General features: G+C 34.2%; 1 protein-coding gene across 7 annotated transcripts in view; it reads left to right on the forward strand.

Annotated features, from left to right (window-relative positions):
* The window catches only part of CYRIA (CYFIP related Rac1 interactor A), a 56,702-nt gene that overhangs the window by 13,350 nt on the left and 25,390 nt on the right, over positions 1-17,962 (forward strand). For 6 of the 7 annotated variants that reach the window (XR_005818076.1, XM_040551005.1, XM_040551002.1 and 3 more), the window contains exons 2-3: positions 3,089-3,139; positions 4,944-5,012. The gene's annotated coding sequence lies outside the window, so the exon portion shown is untranslated. Of the gene's footprint in view, positions 1-3,088; positions 3,140-4,943; positions 5,013-6,641; positions 6,755-17,962 lie in introns of all 7 variants that reach the window. The other variant, XM_040551007.1, reaches the window with a different exon arrangement.

Genomic DNA, 17,962 nt, shown 5'->3' on the forward strand with positions numbered 1-17,962 from the left:
AAACGTTCAAAGTAGCAGCTGTGTTGTGCCTTAGGTTTGAGTTGGTGGTGGGCTGTGATGGCCCAAATCCCTGGGTGTATAATAAGCTTTACTGCCAGCAGGCCCCCCAGCTGACTGCTCTGAGGGTACAGAACTGACTCCTGTGCTTCATTTTCTAAATGCATTTTAACGAGGGATAAGTGGACTTACTAGGTGTTACCGAAGCAGTAACAGAATTGTCTCTTTTACACTAATCTGTGATGGTTTTCCTCCTTGTTGACATCCTTCCTTTAAAGCCGCATTAGGGGTTGAATTTTTTGCTGAGGTTTCCACAGTAAGCAGCAGCGTGTGTATTTGCTTCTGTCCATTTTCATCGCACTGGTGTTTTCCTTGCTGAAAGGTGCCTTTCCTTTCTCCCTGACACAAGAATTCTCAGTTGCTCATAAATGTGTTTGTTCACTCCCTGTCTGGGTCAGTGTTGTAGGGAGTATACTGGTATTTAGTTATTTTATAAATATTTTAAAGTGTCGACCCTCTTGATTCTTCTGGCTCTCCTGTGGAAGACTGATATCAATCTTTGCTTATCTGAACTTTTAAAGGAATATTGTATTAAAGGCTAAGATCTGAAAACTGGAAGCTCTTTCAGTGAGTAGTTTATCTTCTCTGTTCCATGGCACTTGCTTTCCCGCTCAATGGCATCTCACTCAGGCCACGTGTTTTACCTCAGTAAACTTGCCTCCCAGGCCATCCAGGCATTTATTGCTAGCTGAACAAGAAGAGCCTCCCGGCGTCTGGTCGTTGTCTCTTTTAAATGTCTGTTCCATCCCTCTTGGTCGTATCAGCTTTACTAAACTGGGCTGGCATTATTTTTACATGCCATTTGAATTTTGTATATATATGTTTGTTTAAGTTTGAAAGATGTTTGGATATCCAGAATAAGTTTTTTAAAAGGTTAAAAAGACTTCCACAAGGCGATGTACAGTTTTTTAAAAACTAAATCCAGTGTCAGCTGGTAGCTAGGTTGTGTTAGGTTTATACAGAAACAAGTATTCTGTGGAAGTAGCAACGTTTGTGTAGTTTCGTGATTCTGCTGTGCTGGAGCTACTTCTTTATAGTTCATTCTGCTGGGTTTTGTTGCCAAAACTTAGTTTTTTTTCTATATAAAAACATGTAGGACTCCCTAAGTAACTGTGCTAGCCTACTTCCAGACAGTCTATAAGCTTTTTGTGAGTATACTTTACACCTGTTAAAGAAGAGTTTACTCTTGCCCACACTCTTCATTTTTGTCCAAATAAGACAACAAAACAAATCGGTCAAGCATGAACATATGGAAACAATCAATATAATTCAAGAAAATACTCATTTACCTTTCTGTAGATCTACATTAGATTTCAAGTTTTTCATTTAGCGTCACTAATACTATTATAGAAGGCTCACGTGATATGAACAGAGATTTTTTTTAAACAATTCAAATGTCTTGTTTTACAAGATACAAATTCTGAAGTTTCTGTCAAGTATATTTTATCTTTTGTGCTTGCATCATGACATTCAAACTATTTCATTTTTTATAGCAGTTCTTTATTCCATAGAGTTATAGACTGGATTTTTTTCTGTCCCACTCGCAATCTGTTTAAAGGTTTCCAGCAATTCTTTGCCATAATTAAACATGTAAGACTGATTCTACAGTTTGAATTTTGTAGCCCTATTTTCATTTAAAACTTTCAAAAAGGTGGAAATTTAGTAACTTTTCTAGTGCCCTCACTAAGGTATTTTTAGTTCTATTTTCTTTCTTGTGATATTAGATTATGAATTCAGTTAAACTGTATTGCCTCTGGCTTCAATGACTGAAAATTTCTGATCTTTTCAAATTGATTAACTTTTCCTGATTATGGATCAAATAAATTCAGTTCTGCAGATGCCCACTTTGGCATGAGATTTTTAATGGATTAATTCATGTATTTATTTAAAGTTAAAGGTATCTAAAATACTAAAATGCTTTCCTCCCCTTTCTCAAACTGATTTAGGGTCTTTTTTTTTTTTTCAGTTGTGAGCACCCTCCAAAAACAGTTAATATGTGTCAGAATAGTCTGTGCTGGACTTGCTAAACTCCTTTTTTTTTTTTTTTCTTGTTGAAAAGCATCAAGTTTCACAGGCCTTTTTCTTTAGCTGCACTGATATATATATAATTTTTTTAAAATTTCCATCTATTCTGTTCTGTTCTACCAACCTCACTTTCTCTCATTCATTGTAGTAAATCTGCTTTGTTTCTGTTTAATATGAATCTCAGTGCATTGTTGCTTGACCACTCTTTCCAGTTATTAACCAGCTATTAACCCTTAATTACATGAATTTAGAAAAATACCTAGATGCTTAGTAGCTTGGGAGTTAACATGGTGCTGTAAGTGGGATACCCTCTTTGAAACTTTCCCACTGATACTCATTTAATTAGTGCTGAGGTTACTGAATCCTTCAGATTTGTCATTTGTGATGGGTCAAGGGGGAAGAGGTGATGGTTTGATGCATATTTTATCAGTAAATGTTGTAGAAAAGTATGGTAGCCAGTCCTTTGTTTTCCAGGACTGGAGGGTCGAAAATTGTCTGTTGCTATTTCACTACTCTGTAAGAAATCAATAGTTTTCTGGGTTCTTTGGGGTGTTTCCAGTCCTTTTTCCATCCCTCTTTTGCCTGTTCTCTGATGCCTCCTTCTTGGCTTCTTTCCCACGAGTAGTGAAGTTAAAACAGTTGAAAGGTTTTAACAATTCCTTTTCTTCAATTCTTTGTAACTCTCCATAGAGACAGTTAAAGCTGCTGAGAGTCTAGTTAAATTTAACTCTACAGGAGCTTCCTAAGCTGGGTCTGAACTTTCCCTTGCTGTTCTAACCATGGGAACAGTAGTTCACTATCCTGGTGCACTGTACTATGAGATAATTGACCTTTTACTTTGGGCATAATATTAAAGAGAAGATACCTTGCAGCAGTACTCACTGCTTTTTAAAAATGGGAAATTACTATAATGTTTTGAAGGCATTTTGGTAACTTTTCTGATTTTTACTTAGTAATCAAAACTTACATTAATAACAATTTTTCAAACAAATTTTAAAATTCACAGATTGCAGTCTCTCTCTAATTATCAGGAACGCTCTGAATCGTCTTCAGCAAGGTAAGAATCAACCCATGTACTTTTCATCTTGCACAGAACAGCTGTTTAGCAGATTCAGATGTCATAAATAATAAATGAATACTCAGCCTCCCTTGAATGATGTCCTGTGATACAGTTTTACTGTTGCACCTAACTGATGCTTTCAAAATGCTGTGTGGGCGTAATATTCTCACCCTAGGGTTTTTATTTGTTTTCTTATAGAATAAAAGCTGTAAATTCTCCTTCCCTTGTACTTTCTTTCACTTATGCTACTGTTTGAGTCATCTCACTGTTACTGTAACGTGTTTTTTTTGTTTAGACTTTGGGGCAAAATTGGCCTAGATGGAAAATAGGATTTGTTCTCATCCCTTTTGAAGTCCTAATACCACGATTATTTCGGTCTTCCACTGCTACTTTTTTTTTAATCTTGACTATATTCCCAGCAAACTGTCCCAAAATTAAATTCTAAACACCCTCCATTACTACAGAACTAGAGAGAATTTGTAGCCAGCAGCAAAGTAAAGCAATGCTGAAAATAGACATTTTTCCCTAGAGAAAGGGAGTTCCCTGACTTGACCAGCTACTAATTGGTATAAAGGTTTGTTTACTCAAAGGAGTTATTCCTAATTAGTTCCCTATATGGGTGCTCTACTTGAGAAATTAGTGTTTCATTCTAATTTAATTCAATCTGCTTTTATAAGAATTGTTATAATTTGTAGCAAGGGACTTAATTTTAGAAAAAATATCTGCGCCATATCACTCTCTGATTTTCAAAAGAGAATTTCTCTTCAGGAAGTGATTAAACATGCTTACTTTTTTGAAATTAGATGAATAAAAATTCATAGTTAGATTAGGCCCATTTCCTAGTCATATCTTTATAAGTACAGCAGCAGAAACCATGGGATTTTCAGAGCCCAAACTTAAATCAACTGATTTATGAACCTGATGACTTAACCTCTGTTTCTCCATAGTCATGAGAATAGTGAAACAGAATATTTGTGAAGAAGAGTGTTTGCGGAGCCAAACTAGCAGTTCTGAGGATATGGTTGAAAAACAAGTTCACTTCCAATCTTTTCTTTAGCAGATTTAATTCTCTTAAGTTGATTTAACCTTGTTATTGGAGCAAACATGCATCATTATAAGTTCTTTCATTTAGAGAGTTGTAGAAGTGATATAACATCCAGATCTTAAGAACAAGTCTACCTATGGATCCTTATAAAGGGCCTGGTTGGTCTACTTGTGTTTCTCTTAGCTTCCCCCACACACTTCAAGAATGAAATGATCACTGTTAAGCATTTCAATTTCATTCTTTATTTTGGAAGTTTCAGAAGACAGGAAACTTCATTTGTGAACTTAGAATCAATTTCACTAGACTACTTTCGATGTAAATACTGTTTTAAATAAATATAACCATTATAATAAGTAGCTATTATAATGTTTTGGAAATATGTTTACACTTTCGTTATTTCTTTTCATTCTTAATGCAATACATACCGGTACCAGTGAATATTATTTTGCTATGGCTGTACAATCTTGGCAATGCTCAATATAAAAATCAAAATTAAATATAATTTGTTCTGTAGAATTATATGGGATGAAAAATCAGTTTAAATATCTGACCACTTCAATCCAGTGCGATTTTTTTGAATTCAATTACTTTAAAAATTTCTTGGATGATCCAAACTTCACTTTTAAAAGACTCATTTTCAGTTTTCAGTTTATACAATCTGGTGTATTTGCTTCCAAGCAAAAAAGTTTTAACTGATAACTGAAAGAGGAAAAGCACAATGATCTCATGTGTAATCTTAAATGTTTTTCGTGACAGACGGACGGTGAATGTTTAGCATCAACACTTTGGATTTTTAAATGTGAATTGGAACTACTCTATTTCTAGGTAAGACATAAGTAAGTGTTTGTGTTTAAGTATCTCCTCAATTTTGCACTGATTATGAGAAAGCTAAAGAATGCAATATGCTAGACTTTACTGTGTATATAGAGTGTTTATCTTTGTTGAATGAGTCCACTTTTATTTGAGATTGAATAAGAGGTCAGTTGTCCTAAAATTTTATTTTCCTGAGAGAAACTGCATTAGCAACTCTACATGATCTAACTGTGTATAGGATTTAATTTTGTGATCGAGTAAGTAGTTGTTTGGTTAACTTGTTGCTGTAAAAAGTGGTGGTTCAGTTCTGTCTGCCCCTTCTGTTGCATCACCACCTGTATCCATCTTTGTGCTGGTTTGGGGAATTTGCTGCTGAAACTCTGTGGGATTTTAAAGATGTATTGGAGGGTTTTCTGACAGGTTAGACCTCTGGATCAGCCTGCTGTGGAATCCAACAAGTACTGGTGTTGACACACACAAGTAAATCAGTGCAAGTACTTGTGGCAACAAATTGTTGTATCAGCTTTAGTATGTCTTTAAACTTCTTGCTTACTCTGCTCCAAGAACAAATTTGATGCATGAGAAATAAGAAGAAGGATTTGTGAACAGCTGGAGACTTTGGAGACTTCAGTATCCGGGGAGGAAGTAGAGGGTGATAGAGTAGAGCTGGAAGGTTTTAATAGGTATATGTAATTACAACAGTTGTCCCTGGAGATTGCCTTCTTCCTCATAGTGAAATACTCAAGGTCATGCCAATTTGGCTGCTAGTATTTACCACATAGATTATAAAGATGAGAATGGAAAACTCAATGTAACACTTAGCTGACACTAACTTGGCCATATGCTATGATTCCTGAGCCCAAAGGCTACAAGTTGCAGGAAATGGTTCTGTTGGTTCTGACCCAAACACGCTGCTGGTTGCCAGCCCTTTCTAGGCTGTTGGGAAATGCGAAGCAGACATGACATTTGAGCTGTGCTGTTGCAGCATGTAACACTTAAAATCTGAAAGAGACTTAATATCTTAGTTCGTTAAGGGAATTAAGGCCCTGCGAGATGCTACCTTTTTTTTTTTTTCCCAGAAAGTGGTTTCTGGGAGAGAAGGAAATCGTGAAATATGGAGAGGAATCTTGAAGCTGGCCCTGCTTTAGTGAATTCTATCATTAGTTCAGCTGCTGTGAGAGTCATCCAGCAAGGGATGCTGCAGGCAGATGACCACAAAGACTTCAATTTGTTGTACGTAAAAAAGCAAGCCCAACATGGCAGCAGTCTGACTGGCAATTTATCAAAGCAGGTTTGCAGTTCCCAAGTGACCCCAGGAATCTCAATGGCAGTCTATCAAAGTAAAAGTATTTGCTAATCATGTGGATGTTTGTTCAAAAGCAACAAAGCCACTTGCAGAGGACTTCGGATGGTTTAAAGATTCATTAATTTAAGACCACAAAGGTTTCTGCTGAAAGTGGAACCGGTATAGTTGAAAACCAGCAGTATTCCTGTTTTGTTTCACTAGATGGTTGAACAAACCCAGGTCCAAGGAAGAAGTGGATGTAAGGGGTAGACGGAAAGTTAGTTAAGATTGAAGGCTATAATCCTAACTTTGATAACTTCTGTAGTGTAAGTAATTATTCTTTTCTACCTTGTAAGCTAATGAAGTGACGCTTGAGAGGACTACGGACTAAATCAGTGAAGTGTCTGTGTGTATTTTCTTTTTACACTTTTTCCTTTGAAGGGCCTTCCATCCTTCTATTCTATTAAAGGCAAGTGGAATTTAAAATAATTATTATGTATATGATATATATAATATGTACAAATAAATACATTTGTATATGATATACCTATTACATTTTATAAAGATAGAATTTAAATTCAAACTTAGGGCCCATTCAGTTTTTTTAGTCGAAGAAGGTCTTTCTGAGCTGGAGATGAGAGGATCTCAAAAATGACTGCTCTTCATGGTCTTATCTGTCCTAGTGGAGGGAGTCTGAGATGAGCTGAAGCACAGGGCAAGGAGATCTTAAGAGACAGGAAAACTGAAAAGAAAGAATAAAGGGAAAAATGGTAGGAATGCTGATGAAGACTCTAACGTGTTAGAACAAACAGGAAATTATAAGAACCAAGGAATGTAAAATAAAGAAATGGAGATTTACTGAATTAAGGATTTTTTTTTCTTTAAATCTAGTTCATAGAAGGTTAATCATTACTACAATGTAGTTCATTGTTTTTATTAATTCCTTTGCTAGGAACTACAACTGGTAGAAAAAAAAATCGGTAATCTCTTTATTAGCTGATAAATTTTTGAAGTCCTATTTTTTTGCTATTAGAAACCTTTTACAGATATTAAGATTTTTTTTTTTTCAAAACGTGCCATTAATGACCTTAAAGATTGACTGTGGCAAAAGACAATGACAAAACATGGACTATAGAAACATCTAAACACTTTTCCCTAAAATAAGTTTCTTAAAACCATATAACAACAGCAAGCCAAAAAGAATTTCTAAATATTAATGCAGCAGAAGAAATTCTTTGTGTCTTTGTGGTCATAGCTGTGAGCTGTCTGAGCTGTGCTGGAAGTCTTGCATGATAAGATTTTCCACTTCTCTTAGCGCAAAGAGGAAGATTGAGTCTCTTAGGCTGTTTTTAAAATGATCCATATCCCTTAGAAAAGTTTCAAAACGTATGACTTGAAATACTGTTCTAATTCTCTGGAATCAGATTAAACATTTGTATAACTGTTCTCAGAAATGTTTTTGTGTGTATATATTCATGTGTTTGGGGATGTAATAACATTTTCCACGTGGGGTGGGAAGAGAGTAAACTAGTTTTCAATTTCCTGTTTTCAAAGAATACATAATAAATTCTTAATTAAATAGTAACATAATAAGCATATGTTGAAAGATGAACTATGATGATATTGTTCAGGTCTTTGGATGGTAAGTATATTCTTGAAATAGTAGCCAGTTGACAAAACTTAGGCATTATCATTTTCTACCAAAACTAGTGTGAGTTGTCACTAGTGTGAAGAGAGCAATGCAGGGAGAGTACCTTCATAAATTTTGCTTAATTCAGACAATCAAGTTAGATGCCTATAGTACATTTTGGAATCTTCATTCACTGTCTAATGAGTCTGGATTGATGCTTAGGTGCCAAAAATAATATCTAAAACTGAGTATCTGGTGTAAATTTTTGCTTCACATGCAAATGCATTCTTAGCACCTCAAGTATGGTAACTTTCACTGACTTGACAGGTACCATGATAAAAGGAGGGCCAGTAGTCACAGAACTTTAGAATACATTTTAGACATTTTCCACAAAATAATTCAAAGTTCAGAAATAAGGTGATAATGTTTCGTGTCTGTTAGTGTGAAGTCTTTGAGAGATTGTTCTTTATTATGCTAGTGGAATGTCTTGGTGTGTACTGCATCAACAGAATCATGTAATGAATAGTTTTCAACTCAGATTACTTTAATTCGTTGTTGAATATTTGTAAAGCACACGCATGCTTCAGGGAGAAGCGTGAAGAAAGGTACTGTAGAAAACATCATTCATGGTCTTGGGGGTTTTGCCAGATGTGTTTTACAAAGAGGTGGGTGCACTCTCAATCTGGAACTCAGCTTTAGATCTGATTATTGTCAGTAATAATAGAGTATGACTCAGTCAGAGTCCAAAATTTAAATGTCTTTCCTGAATTTTGCATTCTCAAAGGAGGACAGTCTCCCAGCAGGTGTTAATGATGAGGTGTTTGCTAATTTACAGTGATGAAACTTTATGAAATTCCTGAAATTAAGGGTTGAATTTTTTAAATGTAACAAAACCTGAACTCTTTATTGACTTTTCTAGAAACAAAGGTTCTAATATTTCACCACTAGCAAAAAGAAAGGCTTTTTAATACCTTTTTTCTTTAAATAAAAACTGCTTCAAAGATATTTTTCTTATATTAAAAAAAAATGCAAACATCTTTTTGCAATGTTCACCTTCATTAACACAACTTGCTGACTTCCTTCCTCAGCTACAGTTCTTCCTACACTCAGAGGTCAGAAAAGAGCAAGATCAACAAGCCACACATCTGGCTGTCTCTCTTTCCAACTGGAACAAAGAAACAATTTTTTAAATGGCTTTTTGAGTTAATTGTAAACAATTTGGTTTTGGAGTCGCTGACTTGCAGCAAATGTTTGTCGTAGGCGGATGTAGGGAAAAAGGACTATGTCCTAATGCAATTCCTCTGTGACCAGTGAGGAAAAAAAATCCCTTTTTTAAAAAAGAAAAAAAAAGTAAAAGGAAAACAAAAAGAATGTCTTGATTCTTCTAGCATTGTATGTTCACATGAGTACATGTATAGGACATTTCACAAGCTTAAAATACATGCTTTGAAGTGGTAAAGAGAGACAGAAGTAGTTGCTTATTTCATTTTCCTAGACTCTTATACAGTGACACTAGTTTTTTCCTTTTTATTTTCAGCAGTTCTACGTATAAAGTGACAGTGATAAAAGATGAGGGACTAACAACAGGAATAGAATAAACCTATTTTAAAATGAGAGTTTTGATCTAATACATTTTTCTTCTATTTATATTGTTTCTAAATGCTTTTGCTCCAGTAAACTTTTCTCAGAAAGCTATGTTTTCTTTCTTTTATTATTAAGTAATATTTTGAAAACTAACCCTTAAATAATTACTGAAATGTTATAAATACTTTTCTTACTTTCAAATTGTTGGTATTTTTTAAATACCTTTTAGCATTGATTAGCAACAATCAATTAGTTTACCTGATGTATTAGATTTATTTTTTTTTAAAAAAGTATTTCATCTAAAGAAAAATAAACATCTGGAGTGACTTCTGGTGCCTTTGTATTTTACAGTAGGAAGTACTAGAACTGTTGATGCACAACAGTTCTGAAATGCCAGCTACTTTTTAAATACCTTATAATACCTTTATTTATCTAATTTGAGCTCATATTACTGTAATATTTTTGGTTTGTTTAATATGTCTATCATGATAGTTTTATTTCTGACCTGACTATTCTGCTAGATATTTGCAAATGTTCTTGTTTCTATTCTGCTAGATATTTGCATGAAGAATAAGCTGGTAATGTTGGTTTTCTAATATATTTGCCTGTTTGGAACTCTGTCAAAAGATCTGACGAACTTAAATAAAATGAAACATCCAAATAAAATGTTTTCCATGAATTTGTTTCTAGGAGGAAAAACGAACTGTAGTATGATTATTTTTTGTCAAATTTACATGTTTGAGTTGATAATGCCACTTAGTGGATAATAGCCTTAACTACAGTCTTTTGCAAAAACAAATCAAGTAGCATAAAGTTATCCTTTTCTATATTGTAGTTTTCTTCCTGGCTAGAATATGGTGATAGTAGCATGTTTTCAAAGAACCTTCTGTTATCAGTATTTTATGAAGTTCATGATAGTCAGTGCAGGTTCTGGATGAAATGTGTTAAAAAGTTGGAATGTCATTTAATACAGAATGTTAAACTTCTTAGAAGAAAGTAAGGATCTTCTCATTTGTATATTTCACTTGATTTGAAAGAGTAAACATTCTCAGTCTTGTTGCATTGATCCCTTAGGCTAGTGAAATATAATTGTTAGTAAGCTAAAGATAATGGTGGTTCAGGTAATGAGTTCTTTTGGGCATTTATGGTTGAAAGATTGGGTGGCTGGGCAAGCCATGACCTCGAACAAGCCAATTCTTCAAGAACTGAATTGAAGAGGACCTAATTGAAAGTAGTCAGTGCCTTTTCTTGGACGGCACTGAAGAGAGTATATACAAAAGGAGAGAGTATAGCACTGGGCTAGATCCTGTTTTAACTGGAATCTTCTGTAGACTTCAAATAATTCTGCTTTGGAATAACAGAAAGGTGAGATAGATGCAAAAGGTCTATTCAGTCACTACTTTACAGTTACTACTTGAAGTATATTCTTTCCATTCTTTCCAAGGATTTTTTCTTTGCTTAGTAAAGATGACAGTGCTAATAACTTGGTGTATCTGATAGAAAATTTAAATACATAGAAATTCATACTTTGTATCTGACAGAAATAATCTATTTTGATGGAAGAAATGGTTTCCCCTGTGGAAACACACTGGTTTAGGACTGATTTAGGACTCTTTCAGTCTGTAAACTGTGTTCTTTGAACTTTTTATTCCCTAAGTAAATTTCCATTGCTTCCCATCAGCCCCCCAAATCTTCAACCGTCATTTCATTTGAGCATTTTTTTACTAAATCTCTCATTTTTTTCTGAAGTTTTCAGCTGCACTACTTTTATTAATGTCAGTTGAATAAACTACAAGTGAAATACTGATTGGCTCTGAGGAGAAAGAAGAAAACATAATTAAATTTCCTGTCATCTTCTAATGCTTTATTACAGACTGGTTGTACTACTGATGAAGATTGAAAGAAAACATTGATTTTGATTTGCCTAAATAAAACTTTTTTTTTTTTTCCAGAAAATTTATATCTTCCAATCATTATGTTTGTTTATTATGAAATTGGGAATAATTGAGTTTTTTTCTTCTGTCTCACCCCATCCTCTGAAGAACTCACATCATCTAAGTAAGGAGCTGAAATTTACCTGAGTTTTATGACTCTCTTAGAGCTGAAATCACAGAGATATTCTGCTGTGTGCTTTACTGCTGTACAGCGGTTTGTGTCTCTGGACACAGAATAGATAGCTTTGAGTCAACAAATGGAAGGCTTTGGTTAAGTAGATTATTTTAATCTTGATTTACATTATTTTGTTACAATTTAAATCTTAATTCGTATTCTTCCCCTTTAACAAGCAACTAATTCTCAGTTCTAGGTTAAATATGCTGATTTGCAACTTTGTGTGTAGTATCTATGTATATATGTTATGTTACATCTGTGTGCATGTATGACTTACATACTGAATTTAACATTTTTAATGAGTTATGTATCTGTACCTAAAATATTTTTAAATGAACTATTTAAGTAATTTATAGTTGGATTTTTTTGTTAGAGGTAATGACTGATGCCTTTACAAGGGTACTTTTACTTTTGATTTATCTCACCTCTAAGTGTGAATAGAAAATTCTTACATCCTTTTTAGGTAAAAATAAACCATACTAAATTTTGCTGTAAACATAATTATAGTGTCTTTTCTATAGTTTCTAGTTCTAAAACTAGAATTGCCTCTCAAACAGCAGTATTCGACAAAGGCAGTAAAAAACTGTTGGAGCTAACTCTACCTACCTACATCCATTTTCGATTGGCATTTTTAAACTAGTGTATGTCATCCTGTGTATTTATTTTTTAGTCGGACTACAAAGGGAAAACCAGATTTCTTCTTTTTCAGGTTGTAGTCTGCTTCTTAACTTCCAGAGAAAGAGTGGTAATTGAAACTTCTTGAATAACTGTAAACAAAAATGGTGTTTCTGTTCACATAGAGGAAACACAACTGCTGCCAAAGACCAATGTAGCACGTTACGTGCTGGGTTGGGATACCCTGCTCAGAACGCTCACCAGCCTCCCAATTTCATTCTCTTCTAAGCCTGGTTAATAATACACCATTGAACGTCTCAGGAAAAATGATGGTTTCTGTAATTTTAGATGCAAGTTTGCAGTCACTTTTAAACTAAATTTTGAGTTTCAGTGGGAGGAAGGGGAAAACAATGTAATGGTTTTGATACTTGTTCTGAAATTTGGTTATTAAAATACTATCTAGGTTAGCTTGGCTTTAGTTACAAAAGGAAGTAAAGGTAGAGGAGAAATTCACCCACTGATAGTGTAGCTGTATTCCCTGCAAAAATTCAGTTTCATATGTGCATATATAAACTCATGGTTAGATCTAAAGTGCTAGTGCTACTTAAGCATAAAAGTAATAAGCACTTCAGATAAAATATTAATTAACTAGATTTATTTAGAGCATGAATTTTCATGTGTTTTGTGTAAAAGCGCTAGTTTGTGCTTTCCACAGTATCGTACTGTGCAATGTTGGGTAAGCTAAAAACACTCAAAAATGTGTCTCGGTTTGAGATTCCCATACAGACAGCAGATGGCACCACATCACCAGCAAAAGGCTTCGTGAGCTTGTGTTGCAGCTACTACTCGTGTGAAGCCATGTTGAATGAGGAAATGTCTATAGGCTGGTCTGTGAGTTTTAAATGTCTCCTTCACAGGAAATCCACTGAGTAGCATTGTAGGGTTGTCAAAACAACTGTACAATGTTCACTTTTGTGCATATGCTTAACTTGCTCACATCATTGAACAATACTCTGTTTTCTTTGTATAATGGGCCACTATAGGCTTGTGCATCTTTTAATGTGAAGGGAATAAGCTGTCATAAATGGGCTTGTGATTAACCATCATGAAAATTAGTCGATTAAGTAAAAATAGATTTTATAGGAAAGTAGGAGGATATAAAGTCACTACTGTGCATCAATTTTACTGTCTTAATAAAAAGTTATTGTGCAAATTTCATTGCTAAATTAAGAACAGCTTCCAGTAGTGATTTGAATTAATTACTAAGAAGCCTGTCAGGGTCAGTATGTTATTTCAATTTTCATTTGCACCATCTAATACAATTTTTAATTAAAAGGATGATTTTTTAATTCAGTACCATCCACAGTGCTCTTCCCTTATTTGTCATAAGGCAAACAGCAGATTTGTTAATGTTGCCAGAAAAGTTTTGGTGGCTTTTAGTAGCTCATATTGGGGCACAAAAACTTGTTTGGTATTCTTTGTACATGAAACATATTAGTTGGAAATAGATTTATGAGGGGATGTGCTCCTTAAAGTATTAGGCATGATGCAAAATTATGAATCTCTTTATGTTTCCATCATTAAGAGGGCTAATGTGCTTGCCTATTAATGGAATACAATTTTCAAGGCAGGATATTTTGCAGCAATGCCATGGTCCCAAGCTTTCTCTGCAAGTTCTAATGAATTGAGTGTCTAATGGGAAAGAGTGAAAGTTAATAAAATAATATCAGAAAGAAATAAAAAATGACACAAGGCTAATGAAGCTAAAAGGAAGTATTACTGGAATTCATCTTTCTTTAGCTCCCATCTAATTACAGATTACACTAATACATTGGAGAAAATATATTCTTCAATATATGGGCCCCCCTTCCCTTTCCTTGACTATAAGCTCAATCTTTGAAAAAATCTGGAGTTTTAACACCTTTCTAGCTTTATGTTTAATTTATTGTCCAGTATAATGGTGAAGTAATTTTTCCTCAGTCTCTCTGCATTCCAGACCATCTGCATTTGTGACTTTGTTTGTTCTTGTTTTTGTGTTTTGTTAATTGTTGGTGTTTTTTTTTTTTTTTTTTTTCACTTGTTCACTGCAATATATTACATTAGTATTTACTGAATTTCTTTTGGATGTTATCTCTAGTTTATCAAAATGATTTTGAATTGTAATCCTGTTTTCCAGAATATTTTTATTCCATTCTAGTTTATTGCATATTTTAAAATGATATTTTCTGCTTCTTTGTCACTGATTAAAAGTATTGGAGAAAAACAGATCTTTACAACAGATACCAAATACAGTATAAAAATACAATAAAAGTGAAAGTCTAAAATAGCCTTTCTTCTAGTAAATTCCTCCATGTTTGAGAAACAACATTTATTGCTAATCAACTTCAGGAACTGGTACAGGTAAATGGTTAATTAAACCTCCTAAAGCTTCTTGCCCAGTTCTGTTACTCAGATGCCTCCATAGTTCAATAAACCTTCTTGGGCTTAGGGGATCTCTTAGAATGCTGTCTTGATGATACCTGTGCTTTCCTCCTTTACCCTCACCTGGGGAGATATTGGAATTTTTTCTCTTACCCTTTTCTGAATTCAAGAAAATAACATATATATATATATATATATATATATATATACACACATATATATTACCATCCAGCCTATTTACAGTGTGTTTTTTTAATATATTTTTCTTCTTTCTAGTAGAATTGTTGCTATTTTTGACAACAGCATTAATGTAACGCAAATGAGTCAGCAAATTTTCTTATTTTCTGTAAGGAGATATTAAGTATGACCAGTATTACACAAATGGAAGTATTTTAAACTAATAGCAACTAATTCCTAAAAGGTCTACATTTCATCTTTAATTCCCAAAATCTTGAGCAATTGATATATACAGTATGTCAGCTATAGCTATCTTAATATACAGTAAAAAACAGTATCAATATACTTCTTTGATCGAAATTAATTGTCTGCTTAGTGTTGTAAGATATCATTTGATTTCTGACTCCTGTTCTAGAAAGGAATATGTATAAAGACTGATTCAGGTCTGTAACTTGTAGATCAGCCCCCTTCAAACTAGAAATACATATTTAGCAAACAAAATGCACTATGCCCTACGTATTGACACATTCAGAGCAGATCACTAGCAAATATGCAGTAAGAAATCCAGTCACTGTAGGATTTATGTCTGGCTTGACTGAGGTTTTATGTGCTGTTTTGGTATTTAAGTATTAAAAAGAGAAGTAAAATAGATAAAGAACAAAGTTAGCATGCAAAGACTTATTCCCATTATCAACTTTCTCAAGAAATAACTTGAAAATAAAAATCACTTTGAGGAAAATCTTTGCTGTTGCTGTACAAAGAACTAGGATATGTTGGGTTTCAGCTTTTTGTTTCGGACACATACTTTGGATTTTCTATGAGCGTAGTATGAAATGTTATGTATGGCATAGTCAGAAGGTTGAATAATTGGCAGTCATTAAAAGGCAGAAAGAGGAACAACTTTTTTTTTTCTTTCTGATTTTTCATCTGAATTCTGTTTCTGATTCTGTATGCAAGACTGTATAGGATCAGTAGTAGATTTTTTGCTTGTAATATCAACAAATGCTGAAAGCAGATGCCCTTTGAAATGTAAGTTCTAAAGCACTAAGTCAAACTGTACCTGGAAAAAATGGTTTTGTTTTGAAGGAAAAAACACTTAAACTAGCTAAACCTGTTCTGTTTCTGTTAAGGATACTTTTAACAGGTATCAGTTGGGTAGACATTAGAATCTTGTTCAGCTTACCTGATTGAGGCTCTATTTCTTGGGCGAGGGGAGGAATTTAACCCCTGTTGGGTGTGTAAGCATCTGTGGATGTGATGCCAGTAGTCAATGAATTGGATTCAAACTGTACTTACTGTATAGTTAGGTGGAAGCGTCAAGTACAACAGTGGTTCCTTCATTTCAAACATAATTTTCTTCTAATTATTTCATTGGCTTCCATTCTTTTTTATTGTGACCTGTAAGTCAGAATCCCAGTAGTTTGCTTGCCTGGTCTTCATTCTTTCATGATGTCTCTTTTTAACATCATGCACTTTGAAAATATATAGGTATTCTCTTCAAAGTGTGTTCAGGTGTGAGGGTTGGTATGTTGAAAAATCCCCCATTAAATAAGTTTTAAGTTCATCTGAGGTAATCCTTTTCTTTACCTTTTGATTTTAGTGAAACCACGAGCCAAGCTCTTTGCTCCTTGGGGCTACAGGTTCTCATATTGTTGGCCAACTCTTTTAACGTTTTATGATTATTTAAAAATGTATTTGTCATTACAAACCATTTATTAACTCCTGCTGATACGCCTCACCTTTCTTGTAGCTTTCAGTTGTGTCCCACAATCTACCTGTCCGTTGACAGTAAAAGCTCTAGGCTCGAAGCATTGTTTTTCTAGGAACTGTAATAAAATAATTGTTCAAAGCAGAAATTATTTTATCTTTGATTACTTTCACCTTGAGCAACGTTCTTCTGTTGTTCCACTTTTCACTTTTCTACATCTGTTTTGGGGGTTTGAGTTTTGTTGTGTTTTGTGTTGTGTTTTTTGTTGTTGTTTTGTTTGTTTGTTTGGTTTTGTCTGTTTATCCTTCACCTGGGCAAGGAATGTGAGGTACTGGTTTTTCTTCGCTTGTTTGGAAGTACTCCAGTCTCTCTGTGTGCCATCACTCTGTGGATGATTCCAAGAACTGCATCAATTCCAGTTTGCTTGGAGTGTCTTACATTAAGAGAGTAAGTGTTAGTATGTTTGTTGCACAGAAGAAGAAAAAGCAAAAATATTAGTAATAGAGTAGGCAGACGCAGCTAAAAGCAATCTTTTATATCCTCCTTCCTCTCCCAAACAAACAAAAAGAAAACGAATGATACAGGGTTTTCTTCAGAAAATGAACTTGGTTATCATTTTCAAGAAATTTTGATGATGTTCAATCAGCATTTTTTTCATTTTGATTTTATTCCTTAATATAATAAGACTGTTTTCTGAGTCTTGCACTTCTGCTATGTTCCTGTAGAAGTGCCTCAAAAAATTTCATAGGTAAATATCACAACAGTTTGGAATTGTGCTTTTGATCTGAGACATCATTTTGTGTTCAGATGCTGCTGTTTTGTTTTGTTTTGTTTTGAAATCAGAGTTAAGTATTCAGGCAGTAAGGTCAGTTCCATTGCTTTAGTGGTATTAATAGGCTTAGTACAGTACAGTTCCCTCAGACTGTGGACTTGGATGCCTGTCTCTATCGATGTAGATGCACCATTAGAAGTCATCATTCCTAATTACTCCTTGCTGCTTCTGAACTTGGGAGTCTCTGTTTCTCCTGAAACTCCCAGTGGAGCTGCTCATGAGAACACTCCCAGCCCCATTTAGTTAGGGTGATCTAAATGAATTTAAGCAGTAGGTATTTGCTGATCTAGCTCATTTTGACAGAAGCCTTTTAGACTGTGTTTATGTAAGCAAGCAGATTTAGGAAACAAAATTTGGCAAAGGAACGCTTATGATCAGCAAAGGGTTGAGCTGGTGAACATGTCTTTTTTCACCAATACAGTGTTTAAATGTTTGTCTCTCTATGTCTACCTTCAACGTAGCTGTAGTGATAGTGATGTTTTTGAGTTTACACTGATGTAAATTACTCCTGTAAAGGAAGAATAAATACATTTTATAAAGTTATTACTTCTTAGCAGTATATAGAATATTATAGTTATCAATTAGAAATATTACAAAACTC

The sequence above is a fragment of the Cygnus olor genome, chromosome 3 (assembly GCF_009769625.2).
Source record: "Cygnus olor isolate bCygOlo1 chromosome 3, bCygOlo1.pri.v2, whole genome shotgun sequence".
Classification (NCBI taxonomy): Eukaryota; Metazoa; Chordata; class Aves; order Anseriformes; family Anatidae; genus Cygnus; species Cygnus olor.